Below are 21574 nucleotides of genomic sequence, written 5' to 3' on the forward strand. Positions count from 1 at the left end.
TAGCTGTGGTCTTGTCATATATGGCCTTTACTATGTTGAGGTATGTTCTATCTATACTCATTTTGTTGACAGGGTTGTTTTGTTTTTTTTTTTTATCTAAAAGCATGCTAAACTTTGACAACTACTTTTTCTGCATCTACTGAGATCATTTTATTCCTTCGCTTTTTTTTAATGCTTATTTGAGAGAGAGTGCATATGCAAGTAGGAGAGGGGCAGATAGAGGGGGAGAGAGAAAGAATCACAAGCAAGCTTTGTACTATCAGCACACAGCCCAATACAGGGCTCAATTTCACAGGCCTTGAGATCATGACCAAAATCAAGAGTCAGATGCTTGACTGAGCCACCCAGGCGCTCCACATTCCTTCACATTTTTAATGTGGTATATCATAGTGATTAATTTGCAGATTGTGAACCATCCTTGCATCACTGGAATAAATCCCACTTGATCACTGTGAATGCTTCTTTTAATGTATTGTTGAATTCAGTTTGCTTGTATTTTGTTGAGGATTTTTTTCATCTACGTTCACCAGGAATAGTGGTCCATAGTTTTATTTTTTATGGTGTCTTTGACTGGTTTTGGTATGACAGTAATGCTGACCTCGTAAAATGAGTTCAGAAGCATTCCTTTCTCTTCAAATTTTTGGAAGACTTTGAGAAGGATTGGTATTAAAATCTTTGTTTAGTAGAATTCATGAGTGAAGCTGTCTCATCCCTGAACTCTTGCTAGTCGGGAGGTTTTTGATTACTGATTCAATTTTGTGGCTGTTTTGTAATTCTTTTTTTTTCTTTTAATGTTTATTTTTGAGAGAGAGAGAGAGAGAGAGAGTCTAAGCATGCGCACATGCACATGCATGCACGCGAGTTGGGGAGGGCAGAGAGTGACATAGACATAGAACCTGAAGCAGGCTCCAGGCTCTGAGCTGCTCAGCACAGAGCCCAACGTAGGGTGTGAACTCACCAGCGCGTGAGATCATGACCTGAGTCAAAGTTGGATGCTTAACCAACTGAGCCACCCAGGAGCCCCTTGTAATTCTTTATTCCTTTCTTCCTTGTGCCTTGATCACTTTATGTAATATGCTCAGACTCCTTTCTTATTATCTTTTATGGGTCTATTATAGGTTTTTGCTGTGTGGTTACCATGAGGCTCACATATAACAGCCTATTTGTACAATCATCTATTTTAAGATGAAAGCAACTTAAGTATGAACACATTTTAAAACCCTGCATTTTTACCCCCCCCCCAATTTTATGTATTTGCTGTCACATTTTATATCTTTTTATTTTGTATATCCTTTAATTATTGTGGTTATATTTTTCCTATTTTATTTTAAACTTCATACTAGCTTTATAAGTGATTAATCCACTATCTTTTCCATATATATACCTTTATCAGTGAGATTTTTACTTTCATATGTTTTCTTGTTGCAAATTAGTGTCCTTTTCTTTTAGCTTAAAGAATTCCCTTCAACATTTCTTGTAAGGCTGGTTTAGTGGTGATGAATTCCTTTAGCTTTTGCTTGTCTGGAAAACCCTTTCTCTCTCCTTCAATTCTGAATGATAACTGTGCTGGGTAAAGTATTCTTGGTTGGAATTTTTTCCTTTCAGCACCTGAATATATCATGCCACTCCCTTTGGGGCCAAAAACTTTCTGAGAAATCTACTGACAGCTTTGGGGCAGGGGGAGTCTGTTATATGTAACAAGTTGTTTTCTCTTGCTGCTTTTAATCACTCATCATGTTTTAATTTTACAGTTTTGATTTAATCTTTTCTAAATAAAGCACTGGATAAATACAGAATGAGAGAACAAGAGTCTGTAGCAAAGGAGCCAGATTGGTATTAGCACCACCACTCATCCCTTTCACCACCTCCCCAGCCCTCTGGGTTTTGTTTTTTTGTGATGATGGCATCTCTAGGACACTACTTGATGTTCATGAAGGCCAGAGCTTCTGCACCAGCTCAGAAGCTTAAGAGAAATTACAGAGTTTGGATTTCATGGTGACTTCTTAACCTTTCTTATCATGCTAACCAGAATGCTTTTGACCAGATATTTCAAGTTGTAACACACAGTGGAGTTATATCTCAACAAAAACATGAGATTTTTCAATGGTGGGCTCTAAGATTCCCCCAATTTTCTCAGATCTGTAATTTATGGGGCACTTGAGTGGCTCAGTTAGTTGAGCGTCCAACTTCAGCTCAGGTCATGAATCTGCTGTCCATGAGTTCAGGCCCAGCATCGGCCTCTGTGCTGTCAGCTCAGAGCCTGGAGCCTGCTTCAGATTCTGTGTCTCCCTCTTTCTCTGCCCCTCCCCCACTCGCATTCTGTCTGTCTCTCTCTTTCTCTCTCAAGAAAATGAATAAACATTAAAAAAAAATTAAAATACATTTTCCACCATGGGTTACATTATTTTTCTTAAAAAAGAAAATGTTTACTTTTGAGAGACAGTGTGAGCAGGGAGGGGCAGAGAGAGAGGGACAGAGAGAATCCCCAGCAGGCTCCACACTGTCAGCACAGAGCCCGATTGGGGCTCAGACTCACAAACTATGAGATCCTGACCTGAGCTGAATCAAGAGTAGGATTTTAATGGACTGAGCCACCCAGGTGCCCCACATTCTTTCTATTATGAAGCCACCTTTTAAAAAATGAACCCTGTATTGAATTATAGCTTTACATAAAATGAAATGCATCCATTCTAAGTGTACAGTCTTAACAAATACGTATACTTAGTGAGAATTCCATGACTACAAGATACAGAGCACCCTCCCCCCAACCAAAGTCTCCTTAATGCCCTTTTCAGTCAGTTTCCCCTCCACTCCCAACCTCAGGCAGTTGATCTGATTTCTATCATGATAGGTTAGTTCTGCTTTTTCAAGAATATTCTGTAAATAGTATGTATGCTTTTGGGGTCTGGCTTTTTTACTTAGCATCAGCTTTTTGAGGTTCATCAATGTTGTATGTATCTATAACTAGTTCTTTCTTTCCCCTCAGTACTATTCCATTTTATGGCTATAATGCCATTTGTTTATCCATTTTCATATTGATGGACATTTGGATTGTTTTCACTTAGGGGCTGTAATATACACATACCCATGGCAGCTTTACTCATAAGTTTTTGTGCAGTATTCATTTCTCCTGGGAAAATATCTAAAAGCAAATACCTGGGTTGTATGTTAAGTACATATTTAAGCTTTTAAGAAACTACAAGCTACTTTCTAGAATGGTTGTATCATTTTGAAAACCCACTAGTAATACAGCTGACCCCTGAACAATGTGGGGGTTAAAGGCACCAACCCCCAGTGCAGTTGAAAATCTGAGTATAGGGGCACCTGGGTGGCTCAGTCGGTTAAGTGGCCGACTTCGGCTCAGGTCATGATTTCGCAGTCTGTGAGTTCGAGCCCCGCATCGGGCTCTGTACTGCCAGCTCAGACCTGTTTCAGATTCTGTGTCTCCCTCTTTCTGACCCTCCCCCGTTCATGCTCTGTCTCTCTCTGTCTCAAAAATAAATAAACCTTAAAAAAAAATTTTTTTAATTAAAAAAAAAAAAAATCTGAGTATAACTTTGACCCTCCCACCACCAAAACTTAACTACTAATAACCTACAGTTGACCAGAAGCCTTACTGATAACATAAACAACTAATACATATTTTTATATGTATTATATACTGTATTCTTATAATAATCTAGAGAAAATAAAATATTAAGAAAATCATAAGGAAAATGCATTTACAGTACTGTATTATATTTGCAAAAAAATCCACATATGTATGGACTCACATAGTTCAAACCCATGTTGTTCAAAGGTCAACCGTATAATGTATTCATTGCGAATAAGTGTTACAGAGAAAAGTAAAAAAAAAAAAAAAAAAAAAAAAAACAACCAAAAAAAGGGCAAGTAGATGTTATGGTGCTATTTACAGATGATGGTAAGAAAAGGCTTCCTAGACTATTGTGAGCCAAAACCTGAAGGAAGTAAAGGAGAATGCCATGAAAATATCTGAGAGAACAGCATTCAGAAGGCAGAAATAACAGCACATGCAAAAGGGTATTCGTTGGTGGGTTGGAGGAATTTCAAAGGGGCCAAGGGGTTCGCAGTGGGGTGAGAGAGACAGAAAAGAGGTAAACAGGTCAGAAAGGCAGGGAGCTCAGTCAGTTCATGGAGGACTTTGTAGGCCAATGAACTTTGGAATGAATGAAATGAGGAATCACTGGAGGATTCTGAGCACTAAAGGGACACAACTTCTCTTATATAGATCTCTTATATAGGATCACTTTGATGTGAAAAATAGACTATAGGATGCAAGCATGAAAGTAGGCAGGCCAGTTAGGAGGTCACTGTAATTGCCCAGACCGAAGACTAGACCAGTGTGGTAGCAGTGCAGCTGGAGAAAAGTGGTGCGACTCTGGACGTATTCTCAAGGCAAAGCTGACGATATTCCCAAAGGATTTAAAGTGTCCTGGTGAAAGAAGAGTCAAATCTAATTAGGCCGATCTAATTCCACATCCATTCTTCCTCCAAGTACAGGAAATAATCTGTCTAAAGAACAAAGAAAGGGGGGGGGGGGGGATGCAGTTTGTGTGGTTAAAAACCAGTAAGAAACTAAGTTGAAACTCATGGTCCCTGGCAAAGCCAAACTGCTTTAATCACCCAAATTATCCTCAATCTAAATAGCCCAATGTGTCTGCCTGAAATAAATGTAATTTTATGGAAAAAAAAGTAATATACATATTGTAGTGCCAATTTGTAACACTTTAAAATTCTATACATAGAATCTAATATAAAAATACTTCTCTTGAGGTTTAGAAAATAATAGTAAAGTAAAATGAGAAGCACGGCAATCCTATGAAATAGGAGATGAGCAACTATTAATCCTACTATTCCATAGGTAATAAATTTTAACTCTAGATAAATATATGACCCCTTTGGGTCAAATCCAATGCATCAGGGACTACGATCAGTCTGCTGATTCAAAGTCTAGCTCAGATACACTCTATGATCAACTGTTGACTCCTATCCAGGACTGCCAATCTTTTCTGCCTATTTTATTTTTTTATCGTTTAACAAACTTTTTTGTTTGTTTGTTTTTTTGAGAGCGAGAGAGAGCAAGCAAGCACTCGGCTGCATGCAAGCTAGGGAGAGGGGCAGAGGGAGGGAGAGAGAATTCCAAGCAGACTCTACACAGCACAGAGCCTGATGCAGGGCTTAATCCCATAACCCTAGGATCATGACCCGAGCCAAAACAGAGTCAGATGCTCAACCGACTGAGCCATGCAGGTGCCCCTCTGTGTATTTTCATTAAAGACATCAAATTCCAGTACCTCTGATACCCGAGATATATGTACTGAAACACTGATAGATGACTATAAGACATTTTACAAGATGTTCACAGATTTAGTAAGGTCCACCAAATGATAGGCCAGCAAAACATAACTAACTTACAAGAATCAATTTCCACCCTAAGTATTTTCAAACATCTAATGCTACTATAGATGTGTGAATTTCCTTTTCGTATATTTTTCAATAGCAAAATCTGTTCAACTATATATGTCTATTGCAGGTAGGGTGTTGAAGGGGATGGTTTAGAAATTCACAAAGAAAGAATATTTGCAAACACATTTAAACAAAGCAGGTTTGGAAACTGTAATTTTTAGTTCTTTGATGCTGACTATATGATAATTACATTTCCCCTAAAATAAAAAATAAAAATGGAGAAGAGAGGGCTATAGAATTTAACTCTACCAAAGCATTTGGGTTGTGTGGATTCTTTTATTACACTGTAAATATTTTGCATATGTCTAGAGCAAGCACCAGTAATTAGGCCATAATGGTAACTTGTCACTCATAAACACAACAGTGCATTTGGAAAGATTAAGACCTAGATTGTTCAGTAATTCTGGGAGCCTTGTTTACCAAGCTAAGATGTCTAGCAAGACTCTTGTTTACTTGATATGATGTACTTGTTATTTTATTAAATATTTAAGACTGCATAGTTTAAAATTTTATACAGAAAGCTTTTTACCTAATTTTGAGGAGAATTAAAGAACTATTCCTAAGGTGTAATTTTAATTTCTTTTTTTTAAATTTTTTTTAATGTTTATTTATTTATTTTTGACAGAGAGAGAGACAGAGAGACAGAGACAGAGCATGAGTGGGGGAGGGGCAGAGAGCGAGGGAGATACAGAATCCGAAGCTGGCTCTAGGCTCTGAGCTGGCAGCACAGAGCCCAACACGGGACTCGAACTCACGAACCGCGAGATCATGACCTGAGCCAAAATTAAGAGTTGGACACTCAGGGGCGCCTGGGTGGCGCAGTCGGTTAAGCGTCCGACTTCAGCCAGGTCACGATCTCACGGTCCGTGAGTTCGAGCCCCGCGTCGGGCTCTGGGCTGATGGCTCAGAGCCTGGAGCCTGTTTCTGATTCTGTGTCTCCCTCTCTCTCTGCCCCTCCCCCGTTCATGCTCTGTCTCTCTCTGTCCCAAAAATAAATAAACGTTGAAAAAAAAAATTTTTAATAAAAAAAAAAATAAAAAAAAAAAGAGTTGGACACTCAACCACCCAGGCGCCCCAGGAAAATACAGTTTTTAGAACTTACTCATTGTTTATATGGCATGAAAAAGCAATTTACTAAACATAGACAAAATATTTTGGTGAAAATAGATGTAAAAGTAAAGTAGACTACGTCTCAGTGAAACAATCTTCTATTGAATTCAAAATATGGAGGCATTACGTGTAGAATAATTCAGTTTTAGGACCTAGAAAATGGAAGAGAGCTTTTTCTGAGTCAGTTTTAAAAGTGTAAAAACTTCTAGAGAAGTTAGTAACAGCTGAGTAAAATTGTGAGACCCAAATAGGAGTTTCCATGGTTTGCCTAAATCCGCTCAATCTAAAGATACCTATCTTTAGATATTTCATATAAACCTAACATCTATAGCTTTAGAGTCCTTGCTGTAATAGCTAAGATAATGAAAAATGAAGACTTCTAGGTAAAAATAAAGGGTAAAATTCTTGTACTTGTGTTTGCTTCCTTTCTATAATCTCATCAAAATGACAGAAAAGCAATTTAAAAAGAATAATCTCAAGGGTGCCTGGGTGGCTCAGTCAGATAACCGTCTGGCTCAGGTCATGATCTCACAGTTCGCGGGTTCAGGCCCCACGTCAGGCTCTGTGCTGACAGCTCGGAGCCTGGAGCCTGCTTCGGATTCTGTGTCTCCCTCTCTCTGTCCCTCCGCCACTCATCATTCTCTGTCACTTTCCCTCCCTCTCAAAAATAAATAAACATTAAAAAATTAAAAAAAAAGAAAATAAAAAGAATAACCTCATAAGGACAAAGAGGGCAGAAAAGTCAATACAAGAAAGTCTTAGAAACTGAAAAGCAGACATAAGAGTAGTAACTACCTGTTAAAACTTTAGAAAGCAATTGTGGGTAAAAGTAAGAAATTAATTTATGTTTCTGATTACCTAAAGCCTCCAAATTGTTGGCAACAGTTATTTCTTTTTTTTTTTTTAATTTTTTTTTTTAACGTTTATTTATTTTTGAGACAGAGAGAGACAGAGCATGAACGGGGGAGGGGCAGAGAGAGGGATACACAGAATCTGAAACAGGCTCCAGGCTCTGAGCCATCAGCCCAGAGCCCGACGCGGGGCTCGAACTCACGGACCGCGAGATCGTGACCTGAGCTGAAGTCGGACGCTTAACCGACTGAGCCACCCAGGCGCCCCGGCAACAGTTATTTCTGAACTGTGGTACCTGTAAGGCTATCAACAGGAGAATGAGTGGGAAGTGTTTGTAGGGTGCAGTCAGACATCTTCCCCACCACCACCACCCCAGAACTCTTCACCTACTCTGTATAATGGACCTACTGTGCAGGTAGACAGAACATGGCAGGTTTATTCTAGAAAGGATCTTTGAAATAGAGGACACTAGGCAAAAATCGAAGTTAGGGGAGCCATGCTACAAAGAGTGGAACTCAGTGAACTTTAACATATGGTGCTCTCAGAATGGCTGTGTTGTCTTCCTGCACTTGGTTCCTGTAATGCCTGCTTCCAGCCTCTACCTCCAAGGCCTAGGAATGGCAAAGTCACCTGTCAGGAATCTGATCCAAGAAAACGTAAAAATTCTGACATTAGTGTTCCTTCAATGAAAGAGACCGCCCAACTCACCAACCAAGGGCAAAGCCCCCTTCAATGTACTATACCCAGAGGTACTCAGAACTTCCCATAGCTGTCCAATCTCCCCACTCTTAGAAAACCAAAGGTCATTCTGAGGAAAGCCTCTAAGTGCGAGACAAAGATGGAAAGGAGCAGACAGAAGCAACACTGAAGAGATGAATGGAGGGGAGGGAAGAAAATAGAAACACTATCTTTCATATCTATTACAAACAGACGAGAGAGTACAACTGTATCCACAGCATTAGAACCACATGATTCCCTATCATCTGTCTAAAAAGAATAACAAAAAAAGAGCTTCTAAAAGTTCAAATTGTGAGAGCAGAAACTTTTCGAAACAAATAATAAAAGGCTGAAAGATACTTAAGGAAATCTCTCTGAAAGTAGAGCAAGAAGACAATGAGAGGATCACAAGAGAGAAGATTCAGAAATCAGAGAACTAGAGGAACAGTCCAGGGAGCCCACTATCCAAGTAATTGAAGAAAGGGAGTTAAGAGGAAATGGATAGAAGAAAATAATCAAATAAGTAAATCAAGAACACTTTGCATTGAAAGATATGAGTTTGCACATTAAAAGGGACTACCAAGTGCCCAGGGCAAAGATTTCTAAACCAGTGTTTGGGGGGTGGGGGGAAGAAGGGTAATTTCAGGCCATATTTCTGGATAATGTATTTATAGTGCTGCTTCTTGATTTTGCAGAAATGGGCATTATCTATTGACTTCCTAACAAGGTAGATGTGGATTCAGTATTGCTTTGCCATTACCCCTTCATATCTATCCCTCTTCTCATCCTCACATCTACCACATATAATTATATAGCAATTTTGGTTAAATCAATATTCATTGTTTACATTATTATGACAATATAAAAGCTAGTCACAGCTGAGCCATGTAGCATTTGATAATTTTTCTTTCCTGCATAACCTTTTATTTTCCTTAATCTTCGTTTCTTTACTGGCAAAAGTGGGAAGTTCATGGTTGGACCGATTTCTGATAGAGTCAAACGTTATCATTAAAAATAATCCCCTCCTCTGATCTGCTCTGCTGGCTTCAGAGTTGCCTTCATTCTCAGGCAAGTACTCCCAGAAAGCAGGCTCTAAGCAGCTCCAAACTGACATATCAGCAGTTTAGAAACCTCAGCAGGTAAAGAATCTTTTTCTCAACAGCTCCAGTAAAAGAACCAATGTCTTGCTCAAGAGGATGTTGCTACTCTTTTTGCTCTCCTGACTCACCACTTTACCTAGGGGTGGAGTCAAGTTTTATTTGATTGTCATGACTGAGAATGGCAAAGAGGTTCCGCAAACAAAGAGGCTGAGAAAAACTGTAATGCATTTTATATTTGCATCTGTACTGTCGCACAGTTCAAACTCAAAAAGTCCTAGAATTTTACAGGCTAGAAAGGACAAGAATAAGTGATGCCTCTGGGTTGAGGAAACATTATATAAACCAAGTTTTCAAGTTTAAAATTGTCTAAGGGATAATAGCATTATGATTTTAGAGTTAATTCAGGGATTTTATACTGATACTCAAAAAGCAGAAATTAATATATTAATCAAAAGTAAGAAAAAATGAACTTATGGCATCTTTAAAATCACAAACATGTTTTTATATAGTTCAGCTGATCTTTTAAATGTTGGATTTAATATTATTTTTGATGAGTATTGTGACCTACGCAACCTGTTAAGTGAGGTAATGACTGACTATACAAAATTTAGTATTTAGGATACTTTACTGCTGTTTGAGACTTTAGCCATACAGTTTTGATTTTCTAAGGGAGCGAGGCTGTCTTCATTTCCCCCTTTTTTGGTTATATATATATATACATACATATATATATATATATATATATATATATATATATATATTTACCAAACTAAAAGTCTTTAGCTGTACATCAAATATTTTGCATTATAATAAGGATCAAAAGTTTTTCTTGGAAAAAAAATACCAGCAGGATTTCAAAAGTAATGAACACGTGCTCACTTCAGCAGCACATATACTAAAACTGGAACAATTTGGAGAAGATTAGCATGGCCCCTATGCAAGGCTGACATGCAAATTCATGAAGTGTTCTATGTATAAATATATACAAATAAAACAAACAGCTTCATAGTTCAGAGATGCTCTTAGTAGTGCTCTCTACTGATCTTTAGTGTTACCATATTTATATTTCCTTTAGAATTCTTTTATTAATCACTCTGCAGTGTGGCTACATTTATATCTAAGCTTACAAGTAAAAATGTTCATTCTGTATTTCTTTATCAGGGTTAGGACTATGATGACCACTTTTAGTTTATGACAATACAACCCTACCGTTTGCAAATAGTGATAATGACAATAGCTAACATTAAGTTTCACAAAACCCCTACAAGTTAGACACTATTATTATTCCCAGTATACTAATGAGGAAACTGAAAAAGAAGATAGAAACTTTACTTAAGACAATACTAGTAAGTGGTAACAGCCCAATTGGTCTGAACCCAAAGCCTGCAAAAGGTAATAAACCATAAGACAGTATTGATGGAGTTGTGATAGCCAGCCTATTTCTAACAATACCTAAAAAAGAAAGACATCAACATATATTTTTTACAGTATTTGTAACAAGCCAAGAGGTCTATAATTTGACAGAAAAGGTCACGTTGTGGGGGGCACCTGGGTGGCTCAGTTGGTTGAGCATCCAACTTTGGCTCAGGTCATGATCTCACAGTTGGTGAGTTTGAGACCCTCTAACAGCTCAGACCCTGAAGCCTGCTTCAGATTCTATTTCTCCCTCTCTTTTGGCCCATCCCCTGCTCACATTCTCTCTCTCTCTCTTAAAGATAAACATTAAAAAAAAATTGTTTTTTAAGGAAAAGCTCATGTAGCTGTTTATAAGTGGAATGGACTACTCATTGAGACCACCTGCTTAGTATTTTAAGTATAAAAATGGTAAAATACGTTGGTAGGTATCAGAGCCCACCATGGAGAACACTTTTTATCATTCTAGAGAAAGAGAATGATCTTTTAGCATGCTGTCACTCATTCTCTTCTGCCATACTACCTTTCCACCCAGACTTTTAAATTTTTTTCTTAAAATATTTTATAATATACATTAAGTATGCAAAAAGGTACATAGACTAGCAGAACATACATGTAGCCATCATTCAACTCCATCAAGTTCTAACATTTTGTTTGCTACTGTTTTACAAGCAAATTTGCAGTTTTGCTTGCTGATCTTTTGGATTTTTTTTAATGATGTGATATATTAGAGTTTAAACAGCATATAGAACATACCTATGTGGCTTAAAGAATAATAAAATGAATACTCATACACCCTCCAGCAAATCTGAAAAATAAAGCATCACTCCTACCTCAACACCCTCTCTGTTGGTCTAATGTTGATAGTTTGAATACAGAGCTCGAAGTTGGAAATAATTTTACTCAGACTTCTGAAGGCCCTGTGCTGACTTTACCCTCTGTTGAAGCTCTTTGCTCCCAGTGTTTTGAAATTTCACAATGATGCATCTTGTGGTAGGTTTATTTTTATCCACGTTATCAAGCACTCTGAACCCTTTCAATCTGGAAATTCCTGAACTTTCCTGCTCTATGAAATATTATTGGGTTATATTTTTTGATGTTTATCTATATTCCCTACTCTTACTTGAAATTTGGATGTGATGAGCTTGTGTCTTAACTTTATTTTATTTTCTCTTATTTTTTATCTCTTTGCCTTTTTGCTCTACTTTCTCAAAGATTTTCTTAATTCTACATGTAGGCCCTTCTAATTTCTATGTGTTTACAATTTTCAGTGGCTCCTGTGAGATAACAGAAAATATATACATTGGTCTCTCCCCCTGGTTCCGGATACAGAACTGCTAAAACCCTTGTAATTTCCTAATTGATAAGAGTAGTAGGAGCATCTTTTTTTCTAATGACGTGACTCTAGGTGGGCTGCTGGATGGGGTTTGGTCACCAGAAATACCAAGCAATGATTAGAAGCTTGGAATTTTCATTGCTTCTCGGCCTTTTAGCTCAGATCAAGTGTAGAAACTTGGAATTTTCAGCCCCACTCCCACTTTTCTAGAGGGGAGGGAGGATGGAAACGGAGGTAATAATTGATCATGTCTACATGAGGAAGCCTCCATAAAATCCCAATAATATGGAGATTCAGAAAACTTCCAGGACAGTGAGTACATCCACACCAGGAGGGTGATAAACGCCACAGTTTCAAGGGACAGAAGCTCCTGCTCTGAGAACCCTCCCAGACCTCATCCTATGTCTCTCTTCATCTGGTTCTTTATCTGTATCCTTTATTAGATCCTTTAATAAACTGCTAAACGTAAGTAAGTGTTTCCCTGAGTTCTGTGAGCAGCTCTAGCAAATTAATCAAACCTGAGGAGGGGGTCATGGGAACCTCCAATTTGTAGCCAAATCTGACAGAAGTTGTGGGTAACTTGGGGACCCACTACCTGTGGTGGGCATCTGAAGTGGGGGGGGGGTGTATCAGATCCTTAACCTGTTGGATCTGATACTCTCTCCGGGTAGATAGTGTCAGAACTGAGTTAAATTGCAGAACCCCCAGCTGGTGTCATGGTGAATTGGTCAGTTTGGGGGGAAATCTGCATACATCTAGTGACTTAGAAGTGTCAGAAGTGACAGAGACAAGTGTTCTATGTGAGTAGTAAAGGAGAAAGGCTCAGAAGAGAAAAACTGGGTTGTTTTTCTTACACAGCTTTTTCCTATCCTTTTAATAAAGCATCTTATTTTTTTATGGCTGCACTATCTTATTTATGTCTCTGAACATATAAAATAACTTAAAAGTGTGTTTTTCTTCTCTTTGCATGGCTGTTTCTTTGAAAATGCTTTTTTCTGATGACTGCCTGGATAGCTCAGTAGGTTAAGCATCTGACTTCACCTCAGGTCATGATCTCAGGGTTCGTGTGTTCAAGCCCCGCATCAGACTCTGCACTGACAATGTAGAGCCTGCTTGGGATTCTCTCTCTGCCCTCTCTCTCTGCCCCTCCTTGACTTGCACTTTCTCTCTCAAATAAACTTAAAAAAGTAAAATTATTTTTTCTGTTTGTTTTCAGATCTCTTTCTGATATTCCTCAGTATCTCGTAGTGATCCCTGGCTGTGAGCTCTCATTTAAGAGTGGAGCATTAAAAAGATGTTTGGAGGGGGGGCGCCTGGGTGGCGCAGTCGGTTGAGCGTCCGACTTCAGGCAGGTCACGATCTCTCGGTCCGTGAGTTCGAGCCCCGCGTCAGGCTCTGGGCTGATGGCTCGGAGCCTGGAGCCTGTTTCCCATTCTGTGTCTCCCTCTCTCTCTGCCCCTCCCCTGTTCATGCTCTGTCTCTCTCTGTCCCAAAAATAAATAAACGTTGAAAAAAAAAAATTTAAAAAAAAAAAAAAAAAAAAAAGATGTTTGGAGGGGCGCCTGGGTGGCTCAGTTGGTTAAGCGTTAGACTCGGGCTCAGGTCATGATCTCACAGTTCGTGAGTTTGAGCCCCGCATCAGGCTCTGTGCTGACGGCTCAGAGCCTGGAGCCTGCTTCAGATTCTGTGTGTGTCTCTCTCTCTGCCTCTCCCCCCACTCATACTCTGTCTCTCTCTCTGAAAAGTAAACATAAAAAAATTATTAAAAATAAAAAGATGTTTGGAGTTCCATATCCATGCATGGGGCCTGTTGGCCACAAGCTTATTTCAAGGTGTTCTGGTTAAACCATTTCATTGGGAAACTCCTGACATCTGTGCATATGGATGCCTTTGGGAGAGCAGGAAAATTCCCCAGGAGACATTCTTCCTTTCTCCTTCATTGCCAGTAAAACCTAACTGCTAATGTTTCAGAGCCAAGGGGGCTGGTGGAAGGATGGTGGTATTTCCACAGCCAGTATGTAAACGTTTCATTTAATCAGTTTTCGTTGTGGTGGCCACCTCTATCCTCAACTATGCGCTGAGCCCTCTAGTCAAGAAACACTGTGGTCTATCCTCTCTGGGGGACACAATTCCAGTGCTCTGCTGACGGAGAAGAGTGGCAATCCTGCTGTATGGAATTACAAGGCTTTGGGTATCTAATTCGTCAACATTGAGTCAATCCTCCTTTATTAGGCCCAACTTTATTCCCATTTCCAAAATTATCAGACACTGCCATTGCTGAGCTGTTTGTGGATTTTGAGGTATATACTGGGTTGGTTTTTCTACCTTCTCTACTATTGTTTTAGAGTAGGAAGCTTCTTGAGTTCTGCTAAACCCATCTAGTTTCAGATTCCTGTTCAGACTTCCCATTCTTTTTGTTCTTGTTAATAAACTTTTATTTTTGTTCTTGGTGTTCTACAGTTTAACTATGACAGGTTTAGGTGTGGATTTCACTGATCTTGCTTAGAGTTCCTTATGTACCTGAATGTGAAGATTTCTGTCTTTTACAGTCCTAGAATACTTTCACTTACACTTGAATATATATTAAGATATTTATATACAAATAGAAACACAAATATCTTCTAATAGCAGTTTTAATGTATGTATCACTGTGCAGTGTTCTGGAAAATTTCTTTAATCATCTAGCCTACTAATTCACTCTTCAGCTTTGTCTATAAACTTTTTAAATTGTACGTAGAGCTTCTATTTTAATTATTATATCTTATTTCTAGGATTTCTATTTAGTTCTTTTTTCTTTAATTTTTTTTAATGCTTATTTATTTCTGAGAGAGAGAGAGTGACAGAGTGTGAGCAGGGAAGGGGCAGAGAGAGAGAGACACAGAATGTGAAGCAGCTCCAGGCTCTGGGCTGTCAGCACAGAGCCCGACTCGGGGCTCGAACTCATAAACTGTGAGATCATGACCTGAGCCGAAGTTGGGACGCTTAACCGACTGAGCCACCTAGGCGTCCCTCTATTTAGTTCTTTAAAAGTAATTCTTTAAAAATTAAACATGCTTATTATCATATATTAAAACCTATAATTTCAGTATCTATGGCCTTTGATTTTGTTGTGGTGGTGATACTTTGTTTTCTTGTTTTTGTTTCTCCTACTCATAGTGGATTGTTTGTCCTGTGTTGAGGTTTTTTTCATTCTGTACATCTGTTCCTTGGAAATTTATTTGTGAGAAGTTTGGGACTTAGATTTAAAACATCTACATTGTCTTCTATCCATTCTTCCCAGGAACTCTGCCAACCCAGGACCACATTAATGTAAATTCTGTTCGGGCATTTTGAGCCGTATACAGAGTATCAATTCTGACCCTAAACTCAGGTTGAGGGCTAGCTTGAGGTTAAATATTATCAAGACTTCCTACCCTCATTCAGAGTTAATGTCAAGGGTAGCAAGTGTCTTCACTACTTTCCCTTTTTCTTAGTTATCTCATTGAGAGATTTTTGTTGTTGTTGAGGGACGGTCTTAAGTAAGAATTTCTATACCAAATGCGTCCTCAAGTTTATCTTTTTTCACTTCTATTAAGCTGTTAAATCTGAAACTGTATACCCTCTAGAATTAGATCATAGTCTGCCATGCACTTGCCCCGAGTTGCGGAAATTAGCCAACGCCTTGTTCTACATTCATGGCCCTCTTCCATATGTCACATTATCATGAATCAGATCACTTGCATTTTAAGGAAACCAGAAATGATCTCTAAACATAACAAGTTTTATCTCAAAAAGACACATAAAACACCTAAATACACACAAAGAAGTTACTTTGAAATTTCAATGTATGAATACTTGGTAAGCATAAAGGAGAGAAAGATGGAGCTGCCTGGTGGGAAAGGAGTCGTATGGCATGAGGTGAACGTACACAGGCAACCGTGAGAGTGTACCCAGCCTGGCTGTCCTCATTTGCCCCTCAGCTGCATGCTGACGAAACACTCACTCCCTGTTTGGCAGCTGGAACATTTTTAGCAGCCGTGGAGTCCAGACATGCACACATTTAGCTCCTCAATGCTGCTCCTGATTGACAGTCCCTAAAATGGAAATCTCTGGAAATCTGGTCATTTAGAGTCTAATGTCTCATCAGAAAGAATTAAAAAGCCACGTGTATTGTTCCTTTTCCCAGCCAATATTATTCAATTGCACTCCTCTACCATACAGCCTTAAAATGACATGGTGCTAAGCATGGATTTTTCCACTGAATGAGGAAATCCTAACTCTAGTGTTAGTCTCTTTTTCAATGACCCCAAGTGGTAGGGAATGGGATCACCATCTTTGGAGACGTGGTAGTGTAGTTAGCTGCTACAGAGAAACAACCTTATAGAAGAACTGAACGTATGAGAAGAAAATGGGGGGGGGGGGAGGGGGATGTATTTTTTATTTTTCTTCCTTTTGCCTGATACAACTTAGCTGAACACAAATTTGTAGGTGTCAATCTTTTGGCCACTGTGCTTGACACATACCCCAACAAAATCACCCAAGATCTCTTCCTATTCTCTTTCTCTAGCACACTTTTCCACCTCCCATTCCAATTCATGTGTGTGTGTGTGTGTGTGTGTGTGTGTGTGTACAACTTGATAAAGCAAGTCTATCATTTACATGAAAATGCAAAAGGCCGACTGTGACTAAGACACAGACGGAGAAAAGGTAAGAGTTCTACCAGAAATTAAATATAATGTAAGAAGTGGAAATCTTCAAAACATCAAGACTTAAGAAGACAAAAGAAGAGCATTCAGAGGACACTTCTTATTACAACCTTAAAGTTGGGGAGGGGGGAAAGCTCTAGAAAATAGAATCTGAAATATATGTGGTTTTCCAACAAGTGCTTAGAAAATGCTTTGCATGTATAGTAAAAATTTTTTAAAAATTTGCATTTCAGTTCTAACTAGTCACAGGTCACAAGTTTTCTTTCTTTCCTTATGTAAAATGGGGATAATTCTAATAATTCTAGAATCACTAGAGCAAACATCTTTAAAATGAAAAGCATTATTATTACTATTAAGCTCCGTTTCCTTTGAGATAAGACCAGTAAGAGTCTTAAACTAGTGACTTTGATGAACAATTGTGGCTACTTTGTGAGAAAATCATTTAAAAATTTTGCAGGTGGCAGGCCAATAAAGTTCAATGAAGAATTTTTTTTTTCCATTTTGCAGATAAGTATATAGGAGATGTATAGATGGAAATAATTACACATACTAATGCTTGTCTAAAAATGTGATGGAACATTACACATACTGGGTTTTGGTCTACCTCTGATTCATAGTTCAGGTAATTAATAGTTGAAATGAAAACATCTTGTATATTTCTAATAAGTGTGATAACTGCTTAACAAATATTTTCTGAATAATTTCTTCATTGCCAGCTTAGCACAGGCAACAACATTCTGTATGTTACTTGTGTTTGCATGCTGCTCTACCAGTGATGCTTACTCAAAACACATGGTCAGCCATTTATTCTCTCCCAGGCGTGTACAGGGACTACAGTTGGAAGGTCATGCATATCTGTGCAATGACAAAAAATTGTGTAATTTCATGTGTAATTTACAAGCATAAAATGGAACTTTTAATGTATTATGTAATCTTTTGGAAGTTTAAAATGTTGCTATTTCTGCTAACACTTGTTATTGGAGATTTTGTATAAAATTTCAAAATAGCTCATTTTGAGTTATCTTCAAGACAAACACACTTTTGTCCTTCAACGATGAAAACAACCCAACATCATTATAATTAAATATTGAGATGTTTATAATACTTTTTATGTTAATCATGTGCTGGCCAACTGATAGTCAACTGGCTAGTATTTCTGTGCTAGGATGCCAAGAACAAAATTTCATAAAGCCTTTACCTCTCAATGAAAAACAGTAGTTTTTTTTTTTTTTAATTGATTAAGAATGGATGGGGGGGTAATCAATTAAGAATGGATGGGTGGCGCAGTCGGTTAAATGTCTGACTCTTGATTTTGGCTCAGGTCATGATCTCACCATTCGTAGGATCCAGCCCTACGTTGGGCTCCGTGCTGACAGGGCAGTGTGGAGCCTGCTTAGGATTGTCTCTCCCTCTGTGTCCCTCCCCCGCTGGTGTGTGAGCACGTTCTCTCTCCTGAGAATCAGCTGTGAGCATGTCTTTGTAACTCCATTTTCAATGATGTCATAGTGATAGTTCAAAATCAGCTAAGGCAGGAGTACTTCTAGCACAGAAATGGAAAAACACTCTAAGTCAGGTCTTTTTATCCTGGAGAACCAGCTATTAAACGTTTACCAGCACGTCACTATTAAATAGGGAGTTGAGGGGGAAGAAAAGGAACCATGGATTGTAGAAAGGCAATGGAGTTTGGAACTGGAGTTTAGAGGTGCTAGTCAGATTTAGAATTGGAAAATGGTATTCAAAATGTCATGCAGTTGAATATCTTCATCTTTTGTGAAATCAATTAGTTTTGGAAAATTTGGAAGCAGCCTACTAAGAATTTTAAGTTATGGGAAGTCCCGAGGAATCTAGTGTATTGATAAAAAGGATATGTAATATAATCAAATGAGTCTCTAATCAAGTACCTTGGCTCTAGTCTGCTCCAGGTTATCCTAATTTGAAACAAAAAGTCTTCCCTAGAACCTCAGCCAAACCTCAGGTGGAGGGTCAAAAAAACTTCAAATGTACAGTGTGAGCTGGTGTACCCTGGAAAGTAAATGCACATACACAGGCAGGGACCAGTTTACTGTATTCTCTACTTTGTAGAGTCAACTTAAGCCAGTTTCCACTTCAGAGCAATGGAAACAAAGTTCTAAAATGTCATAATCTGACCCAGTTGAGTTCCACAGAACTCTACAAACAAAACCTCATTGTTATTATAGCTCAGCTTCAACATGTAACTTCATGATATACAAAATATAGAACCAATTATTTTGAATATTATATGAACCCACAGGGCATCCTACCTATTAGAAATATTTACAAGTAACAAACAGATGTATATTCAAATATGTGAAGCCACTATGATATCCAGATGATAATAGAATCTGTTCTTGTAACTACCATTTTATTATTAATCAATACACCAGTATCACCTTTCCTGAATTATTTTTTCTTCACGCACTTATCACCATATGTCCCACTATGCTTTCTTCTCACTGCTCTTATACTATTTCCATTCACTGCAATGAAGGCAAGGCCTTTTCTGTTTGTTCATGACTTTATTTCCACTCCTAGGTCCTATCTCTGACTGGCACATGATAAATTATGAATATTTGCTGAATAAATGAATGAATTCATTAACAGAAAGATTGGTAGAGAAGGACCAGTGGTTGGAAGTTTTCAGGATTCTACTTGTAACCATTCTACAGTAACCATTGAAATTAGAAACAGAGACGATACACACACAAACCTGGCATAAAAAAAAAAAATGTTACGTGTTGGTACCTAGTTTAATAAGCATTAAAAGCATTCAAGTATGTTTCAACTTAGTATAAATAATTAAGAAAATATCTTCCTAGAAGTTTAGCTAATAGAAATGGTAACTTCCCCCAGAGTCAGATGGGGTTGCTGTTAGAGAACCTGATTCTAAGGAACAAACTGAATCATTCATACAAGTCCTGGAGATAGGACGCTTTTCAACAGTGCAATGCCATAAGATGGCTTTCTTTCCTTATTTTGGAGATCCACATTCTTAGTGAGAATTTCTTTTAAAATATCTAAAGGTGGTCACAGGGAATTTATGTTCCCATTTTCAACAACTTTTCATATTTACTTTTTATAGTTACTATATATAGTTCATATAGTTACTATATTATAAAAGGAATGTAAGAAATCATTTTAGATCCACTGTAGAAATAAACTAAGAGAAAACTGGTACCTATTTAGCAGATATGGGTTAGATAGTAGGAAGATAGCCAATTCAGATGAATTCAGTTAACCAGATTTACAATGTATGGTATTTAAATCCATTAGAAAATGGTCTGGGTTTTTTCCTTTGACTTTGATTATATAAAGATAGTAGTAAATAACGCTGTACTTCTCCTTCTCGTATGATATTTTAAAAATTGAGTTATCTTGGGCGGGGGCATATAAATTGCTGAATTATTAACAGAAAGTCTCTGATAGTCTAACAGTGAGTTCCTTGGAGGGCAATAGCATTGTCATCCATAACACCTAGCATGAATCTGAGATCATAATCAGTTCTCAATAAATATTTATGGAATAACATTGCATAACTGATGTCATAATGAAATGTCTTTGCAACTAGGGCTGTAGCTTTGAATTAAGAGCTAGACTAGATACTGTGCTCCCTAAAATTCATTTTCTTCATTGATCTCCGTTCTTTGTTAGCTCTAGAGAAATTTAGTATCTGGAGCCAACAAAGGAAATAGAAAGGTACAAAATAGTATTTTTAATACATGAGTCCATGTGACCTTTAAAAAGAGTCCAAACTCAATTGGCTGAAAAAGTTTTCTGTGGGCAAAGCATTTTCCCAAGGTCAGGAGAGTTCAAAGAACACAGCAAACTTTAAGGCACATGCCAATGAATTTTGTAAAAGTTGTTTTTGTGTGTGTGCAAAGACACAGGGTTTGGCTGGTCATTCTGGTCTCCAGATGGTCACAGGATGCAGCCAGTAATGACCATGGAACATCCTGAAAGAGATTATTAGTTTAATCGAGCAACACAGTCTCATTTGTCTGCTAGTGAGAATTTGTTAAAAATATTGACTATTCTCTATCATTCCTATTACCATCCCAGGCTAAGTGACTATTGTTTTTCAGCTCAATTACTATAATGACTTTCTAGCTGCCTTTTTAATAATCCTGCTTCCTTAAAATCTATTTACACTGCAGCCTTAGAGATCATTTTAAAACCCAATTTGGATCCTGCCACTTTCAGTCTTAGAGAAGTTCTTGGTTTCCCTGGTAGTTAGGATACAACGCAAACATTTTTACCATAGCCCTCAAAGCTCTGCCTGATTAAGACTTTACCTTGTTCAATTGTTTTTTTATGCCACTGTCTCTCTGACTTAGTGCTCCAGCCACACTGAGCTCTTGTGTTCCTTCAAAAGCTCCATGTTCCTTCTTATCTGAGGGCTTTCTTCCCATGCTCTTCCCTCTCCCTGAAACATGCCTCTTCTTCACAGTTCGGTACTACACGTGCTGTTCTACACATCTCTCTAAGGGTTAGGAGGCAGTGGTCAGTGGTAACTTTTACCAGGTCAGGCTGGTAATGCTTCATGACACAGGCAATTCTCAAACTTGAAGATGGTTAAGTATTCCTAGGCAAGTGGGACAAAAGTATAACCTCAACGGAGGGAAGAGAACAGATAAAAATACAGAGGCAAGAAACCATTTGGCGTAGAAATAGCAGTGACGTTTGTTAAAACAAGGAAAAGAGACTGAGGATGAAGTTTTGAGACAAAAGATCTCTGCTTAGGACATGTTGAGCTTTATTGATCTGGGGATGCAAGATGGAGAAAGAGAGTGAACAGGCAACTGAATATGTGGTGAAAAATACAGAATAGTTATAGAAAATGCAGGGAAGGGGTGCCT

General features: G+C 38.2%; 1 non-coding gene across 1 annotated transcript; it reads left to right on the forward strand.

Moving 5' to 3' along the window:
• Window positions 1–10137: 10137 nt before the first annotated feature.
• LOC112861789 (U6 spliceosomal RNA) lies at window positions 10138–10244 on the forward strand. Its single transcript, XR_003223687.1, has one exon. It is a non-coding gene; the product is annotated as a U6 spliceosomal RNA (small nuclear RNA).
• The last annotated feature ends 11330 nt before the right edge of the window (window positions 10245–21574 follow it).

The sequence above is a fragment of the Puma concolor genome, chromosome A1 (genome assembly GCF_028749965.1).
Source record: "Puma concolor isolate L17-30 chromosome A1, mPumCon1.1.hap2, whole genome shotgun sequence".
NCBI lineage: Eukaryota > Metazoa > Chordata > Mammalia > Carnivora > Felidae > Puma > Puma concolor.